Source organism: Fukomys damarensis, unplaced genomic scaffold (genome assembly GCF_012274545.1).
Source record: "Fukomys damarensis isolate Sample0158 unplaced genomic scaffold, DMR_v1.0_HiC HiC_scaffold_33, whole genome shotgun sequence".
Taxonomy (NCBI): domain Eukaryota; kingdom Metazoa; phylum Chordata; class Mammalia; order Rodentia; family Bathyergidae; genus Fukomys; species Fukomys damarensis.
In genome coordinates, this window is record NW_022900945.1 from 51,802,723 (window position 1) to 51,810,511 (window position 7,789).

Below are 7,789 nucleotides of genomic sequence, written 5' to 3' on the forward strand. Positions count from 1 at the left end.
TTTTTGATACCAGGGATCAAACTTGGGACCTTGCACTTGCAAGGCAGGCACCAGAACCATGCACACCCATTTTTGTAACAGCACAGTGTGTAATAGCTAAATCTTGGAAACAGCCCAAATGCCCATTGACTGACTAGTGGATAAAGAAGATGCGGTTTCTTATATAGTGGAGCACTACTCTGCCATAAAGAAGGATGGGCTTCAGCCATTTCTAGGTAAATGGATGCACCTTGAGACCGTACTCCTAAGTGAAATAAATGAGACACGCATGTTTAAGTACCACATTGTTTCTCCAGTGTGAGAAACATAAGGACTGAGATGTACAATGGATGTTGGGAAATGGGAAGAAAGTGTTCACATGGGAAGGGGAACGAGGGAGGATGGAGGGAGAAAGGAAGGAAGGGACACCAAAAAAGTGACAAAATGGAAAACAGCTTTTGTACATGGGGAGGGAGGTTTTGGGGGGATGGGATTAAAAAAAACTGTGCTCCTTGGAAGACACTGAAGATAATGAAGCCACAACCAGGATGGAGAAAATATCTCCAGAAGATATCTGCTAAAGAATATAACCCAAAATGTGTATCAGTCGCTGTTTACTAGGGAAATAGACACAGGATACACAAATGTATGCAGAGGCCACCCACAGAGTCCGCTGAGGAAGAATGCAGAGGGTCTGTGTGCACACGGGAGACCGAGGGATCCAGCGCAGGTCTGGAGCTCACGGCGGCGGCCCTCACACGTCCGTAGAAGAGGCCCACGGCTCTGTGATGGAAGACTGAAGTCTGTGCCAGAGAGCTGAGGGACCCGTGCTAGAAGCTCAAGAGTCTGAACCGGAAGCCAGGAGATGACCTCCAAGGTGAGGAAGACGGGAGCTTCTCTGAAGAAACAAGCAGATCCACCCTCCATCTCCCCTTTATCCACCCAGGCGCCAAGCTGCCCCCGCCCCCGTGGGTCTTCCCACCCAGGGGGAGGAATTGCAGAGCCAATTTAGTTGAGCTTCTCTTACTCAACTTGATGCAGTCAATCAACCGTCACAACATGCAAAGAGCTTTTAAAACTCAGGAATAAACAAGCCAGGGATAGTGGCACATGCCTATAATACCAGCACTCTGGGAGGCTGAGGCAGGAGGATCACAACTTTGGCCCCAGCCTGGGCAATTTAAGTGACTTAGTGAGTCCCTGCCTCAAATTGAGGACCTAGCTCAGTGCAAAGGCCCTAAGTTCAATACCTAGTTCTCACACCAAATATTTTTTTAAAATGAGCCAAAGGCTTCAACAGACATGAGGGAGGGGTGCACAGAGCCAATAAGCATGTGAAAGAGGCTTTCACATCATATAGCAAGGAATTGCATTCTGGGACTCCATGAAATAGGGACTCTACACCTATTAGAATGGCGAGCCTGAAATGCACATTTCAGCGAGGTTGTGGAGCAACAGAAAATCCTTCATTGCTGGTGGGAATGCATAATGCTATCATCACTGTGGAAAAATTTGGCGATTTCTTATAAAACTAAGCGTACCGTTAGTATACAATCCAGCTGTGCTCCCTGGCATTTACCCAAAGGTCTTGAAAGCTTACATCCACCCAGAAAGCACACAGATCTTTTGGGGGTATGGTAGCCTGGAGATTGAACCCAGGCCCTCATGGGTGCTAGGCAAGTGCTCCAGTGCTGAGCAGTCGCCACCTCTCTTTGAGACAGGGTCTCACTACGTAGTTCAGGTTAGCCTTGAACTCACTGTGTAGCCCAGGCAGGCCTTGGACGCTTAGTGAGTAAGCTTCCTGCCTCAGCCTCCCAAGAGTTAGGATTACAGGCATGCATCACCAAGGCTTTTTCTTTGTTTGTTTGTTTTGAGATGATGTGGCTCAAGATACCCAGGTTGACCTCCAATTTATGACCACCTTGCCTCATGAGTAGCTGGGATTACAGACGTGCATCACCTCCTTGTTTGCACGTGCATGTTTCTAGCTGCCTTACTCATAATTGCCAAAATGTGGAAGCAATCAAGATGCCCTAGAGAGGGCTGGGGATTTAGCTTAGTGGTTCTGCTGCCTGTCTTCAAAGCTCAAGGTCCCGAGTTCAATCCCCAGTACCAAAAAAGAAAGAAAAAAAAGAAAAAACAAACAGAAGATGCCCTACAGAAAGTCAATGGATAAACTGGTACATCCAGATGATGGAATATTGTTCAGCGCTGAAAGGAATGAGCTCTCAAGCTATGAAAAGACATTGGAGGAGGTCTGATCGCAATGGAGCACTCTGGGAAAGTGAGGCAGTAGGATCACAAATCTGAGCCCAGTCTAGGCCGTTTAGCAAACTAGTGAGACACCGCCCATTTTCCTGCCTGCTTTAAAGGGTTGGAGTGTAGCTCAGTGCTTGAATATATGACAACCTAGAAAAGGCAAAACTAAAGACGGAAAAGATCAGTGGTTGCCAGGAGCTAAGTTGGAGGGACAGAGAGATAGGCAGCACAGAATTTTTAGGACGATGACACTCTGGCAATATGATGGTGGATATATGTCATGGTACATTGGTCCAGTCATAGAATGTACAAGAGCGAGACCTAATGCAAGTTTCGAGTGATAATGATGGATCAGTGTAGCTTTCTCATAGGAAACGTACCACTTTGATACATTTCTCTGTGTAGATAACAGAAGCTATGCATATGTAGGGAGAGGAAATATAAAGGAACTCTCCAATTCCCCAGTTTTGCTGTGGCCCTAAAACTGCCCTAAAAAAGCTCAGGGGTTGGGGATGTAGCTCAAAGAAGAGTTGGTACCTAGCATGTGTAAAGCCTTGGGTTCAATCCCTACCACCTAAATAAATAGAAAGGAGGAAGGAAAGCCATTTGGAGTTTACAATGGAGAAAAAGTGAGATGGTCACGTTGGACAGTACGCTGCTTAAAAACAAACAAACTGGTAATTAAATTGAATTCAGGGCCTTTGTACTGAACTACATCCCCGTCCCTTTTTGTATTTTTTATTTTGAGGCAGGGTTTCACTAAATCACCAAGTTACCCAGGGTTGGCTTGAACTTTTCAATCCTGCCCCATCCTTCCCAGTAGGAGAATCAACATGACTTCAAGCCAACTGAGGCTACATAGTGAGTTCAGGGCCAGCCTGAATTACTACATAGAGAGACTCTGTCTCAAAAAAAAAAAAAAAAAGCGCTTGAAGCCAGGCATGGTGGCACATGCCTATAACCCCAGCTCAGGAGGCTGAGGCAGGAGGATTGCCATGAGTTCAAGACCAGCCTGAACTACACACTGGAGACCCTGCCTCAATACCGACCCCAAAACAAAACCAAACCACCCAGCTCTTGAAAAAGAGAAAAAAAAAATACAGGGGGTTTAGGATATAGCTCAGAGGCAGAGTATGAGCCTCACATGCTCAAGGCCCTGAATTTGACTGAAAGATGAGCAATATGTTGATAAGAAAACATTTCAGATAAAAAGAACAAAAATAATTATGTCAAAATTTATAGGCTATACTAAAAGATTAGAGATGGCAAATTAACAGCCATTCTTACCCGTGAAAAGCATTTCCTGAGTACCAGCAGTAGTTCCTGTTTCACTGATAAAAAAGAAGTAACTGCCTGCTTCATATTTTCAGCAAATCTAACCACCTACCTGTATTTGTACCTAGATCTTCTTTATAAGAAAGGAGCTGTCCCTTCAATTGGTAACTCAATCTTTTCCTCTTCTGCCCACCCCAGGGGATCAATGCTGCAAGCCTCCAGCATCTGACCTTTCCCTCTTCTAATATATCATTTGAATTGGTTTTAAACATACATTGTCTTCCCTCTTAGGAAAACACGGCTCCTTGATCTGTTTCCTTCCAGGTTCAGCCCCATCTCTGCTCCTGTTTGCATTCTCAGAGCCTTCTACAGTCAACACTTCAGTGGAAGTAGCTCTTGTCAAAATCACCAGTGACTACTGTGGTGTCAAGTCCAACGGTTATCTTAGTCCTCATTTAATTCTTTTTTTTTTGGACAGGGTCTTGCTTTGCAGTGCAGGCTGGCCTTGAACTCACTGTGTAGCCCAGGCTGGCCTCAAACTCTCGGAGATCCTCCTGCCTCAGCCTCCACCCCCACCAGCCCCCATGCTGGGATTACAGGCGTGTGCCACCAGGCCTGGCCTCAGTCCTCATTTTAGGCAACCTACACAGCAACATCTGATACTGTTGATTACTTTGTTTCCTGACAAGTTACCTGGCCTTTAGAATATTTTTCTCTGGGCTCATCTTTCACCAGTCTCTCCTCACTCTCTTTTGCAAGTTGCTCCTTCTATCTTTATTCATTTTTTTGTTTGTTTTTTGTTTTTTTGAGACAGGGTCTCACTATGTAGTTGAGACTGACCTGGAACTATGTAGCCCAGGCTGGTCTCAAACTCACAGCGATCCTCCTGCCTCAGCCTCCCGAGTGCTGGGATTACAGGCGTGCGCCACCATGCCCAGCTCTATCTTTATTCTTGAACCTCTTTTCTGTCTACATTTCCTGTCACTCCTTTGTTTCTAGGTGACCTCATGCATCTGTGGCTTTAGAGATCACCTGTATACTGACAATTCTTAAATTGGTGCGTCAGACCTGGACCTCTCCCATGAACTCCAGGCTTTTCTACTACCATCTGTGTGTCTGGGTTCTCAAAGCTTATGGACAAGGGCTGAAGGGCTGGGGATTTAGCTTAGTGGTTCCACTGCCTGCCTTGCAAGTGCGAAGTCCTGAGTTCAAATCCCCATTACCCCCGCAAAAAACAAAAACAAAAATTTATGGCCAAGCTGGGCGTGATGGTGCATGTCTGCAATCACACTCTGGGAAGCTGAGACAGGAGAATTACAAATTTGAACCAATTTAGTAAGACCTTGTGTCAAAAATTTTAAAAAGGGCCAGAGATTTAGCTCAGTGGTGCCACCACCTGCCTTGCAAGTGCAAGGTCCCAAATTCAATCCCCAGTAACACCCCTCAAAAGGAAAAATCGAAAAAAGGCTGCAGATGTAGCTCAGTGTGAAGGCCCTGGGTTCAATTTCCCAGTATGAAAAATGAAAACAAAAAAATCCCACAGGCATAACTAAAATTCTGGTTCCCATTTGCTCGTTGTTTGCGTTTTGGTACCAGGGATCAAACTCAGGACCCTGTGCTTGCCAGGCAGGTGCTGAGCCACATCCCCGCTCTCCATTCGTTTGTAATAGGACTGCTCCCTGCCTCCTCTCCTGGTCCATCTGAGGAAACGGTCAGTCCTCTGGTTCACGTATTCTCAAGGTGGACCATATCACACCTAAGGGAATGAAAATTGCCTTTCAGGGGATTAAAAAAAATCTTAGGGGGCTGGGGATTTAGTTCACTGGCACAGCATCTGCCTGGCAAGCACAAGGTCCTGAGTTCCATCCCCAGTCCCGGAAAGAAAAAGCCTTAGATATTAAAAATGATTGGTGGCCTGTTAAAACTCATTTCATTTCATTTTCTTAGGCATCATATAAGCCACACGGCTCTGGGTATACACAGTCGGTGTTAGTAAATGCTGAGGCTGTGTTTGGAAGACACATTTGAGTGTTCTGCATTGAAGTCATATTGTAGGAATTACCCTGCCTACCTGTGGCCACTGCCCATCATGTGCTTCCTTAATGTTATGTTTGGTTCTCGAGCCTCCCCTTCTTTTGTAATCTTGGAATTTGAACCCTGGGCCTTCATACTGACACCTTCCCTAGCAATTTTTATTTAGAGACAGAAGCTCACAAAATCGCTAAGTGGCCCAGCATGGGCTCAAATTAGTGATCTTCCTGCCTCAGCCTCCCAGAGTGCTGGGATCACACACTTGCTTCATATTTCTCTCCCTTTCTTTCTTTTCTCTTTCTCCCCCTGCCCCCTTTTCGGACTTTCAGAGATCCTTCTGACTCAGCCTCCCAAGCACTGGGGTTACAGGCATGCACCACCATGCCCAGCCAAAGACATCATGTTACAGTAATACATTCATATCCACGTTTATAGCAGTACAATTAATAATAGCTAAGTCTCGGAAACAGCCTATATGCTCATCAACATATGAATGGACAAGGAAAATTACACACAAGTAAGTACTACTCTCTCATAAAGGATAAATGTGAGTCATTCGTAGCTAAATGAATGCACGTTGAGACCATATTAAGTGAAATAAATGAGACACATACTTAAATATCATGTTTTTTCTTATATGAGAAACCAAAAATTATATAAACAGCAAAACAAAAGATAGATGATATAAAGTGAGGAGAGCTTTTTTAATTGGGAAAGGGAACAAGAGATAAAAGGAGGGGGAGTCAGCTGGGCACACACCTGTAATCCCAGCACTTAGGAGGGAGGCTGAGGCAGGAGGGTTGCTGCAAGTTTGAGGCTAGCCTGGACTACATAGTGGGACCTTGTGTAAATAAACGATTAAATAAGGACAGCAGATGGAGGGAAGGGAAATGGAATTAGAGAACGGAGACAAAACTTTTGCAAATGAGAAGGGTATCAAGAGATGGAAGAAGCACTGATGGAGGGGAGGGCACAGGGGAATTCAGATGTGTTACGTACATGTACCAATCACCCAGAGTGAATGTAATCATTATATACTGCAAACATGTACTATTAGTACTTTTTTAAAAATTGTATTGTTTTCATTGGGAATGCAGAAACCTCCAAATCTGTCCAGAGGATTTACACGGTCAGATGTGATGGAAAAATTATTCTGGGGCTGTGCTGATCAACGTAATCAGTATCTATGGCTCCTCTGTTACACATTCATGAGATTCCACTACAACTTGAGAAAGCGAGGTCACTTTTTGCCAAATTTTCCTCGCCTCGAAAATTTTACGGGATCATTTTTCGTCCCAATTATTTTTCTCTTCTATAATCCTAATGGTCCGCGGGCTGTGAATGGTACCGTCCAAACTGAGTGCGTAGTAGTTTGATGAGACTGTGTAGTAAATAGCTTTCCAGGCCTGGCGCATGCGCACTATCCGTGTGGCTGTAGGATGGCTGTCAGCCATTTTGTCGGGCGTCCCTACAGTAGTTACCGGCGCCAGCGACCATAGCCGCCGGAAACATTAGTCCCTGAACGGTGGGAATTTCCACGATCTTATTTTGTGAGTTTAACACCTCTAAGAAAGAGAGGTTCCCCACCTCCTAGCAAAAGAGGCGGAGCGCAGCGCTGGGGCCCCACCCTCAACCCGCTCGCCTCAACCAACTACTTCACCCTTACAGTTTTTGCCCCTAGACTGCTACACGCCGAACTGCTGCGCAGGCGCACAGAGAAACAGCGCTTCCTAGGCTCTCGGGGCTCGCCGTCTCTTGCGCGCGCTTCTCGGATACCTCTCTTGATTGGTCAGATTGCCCCGCCACTCCCCAATGCTGCAAGGTTGAGAAGGAAGCAGGGGGGGCGGGGCCAAGGTGCGCTTGCGCGGTGCTGTGGCCGTCCTCAATGCTGTTGCGTTGCAAAAAAAAAAAAACCCTGACTAGGTAGCCTTGGGCCTTTTCTGTGCTTGAGACTCTAAAGGACAGAGAAAGCTCTCTGCAACTGAAGGGGCAGTCGGGTAGTATTAAATTTAAGCTATTAACAGCTGCCGTGGCTTACAGGAATGTGGGTAAAGGGGCGAGGAAGGGCTTTAGCGCCGATAGCCTAAGAGTATAAAACCATAGGTTTCGGCGCCAGGCGTTTGCAGGTCCTACTCGCGCGTGATCCTACCCTTATGACTGACTGGTTTAAACACGACCCCTGAACAGTGTCGATAAGCCCGCAGCCCCTGCCCGCGCGCCCCGCGGCGGTCCTCCCGTGCCTCCC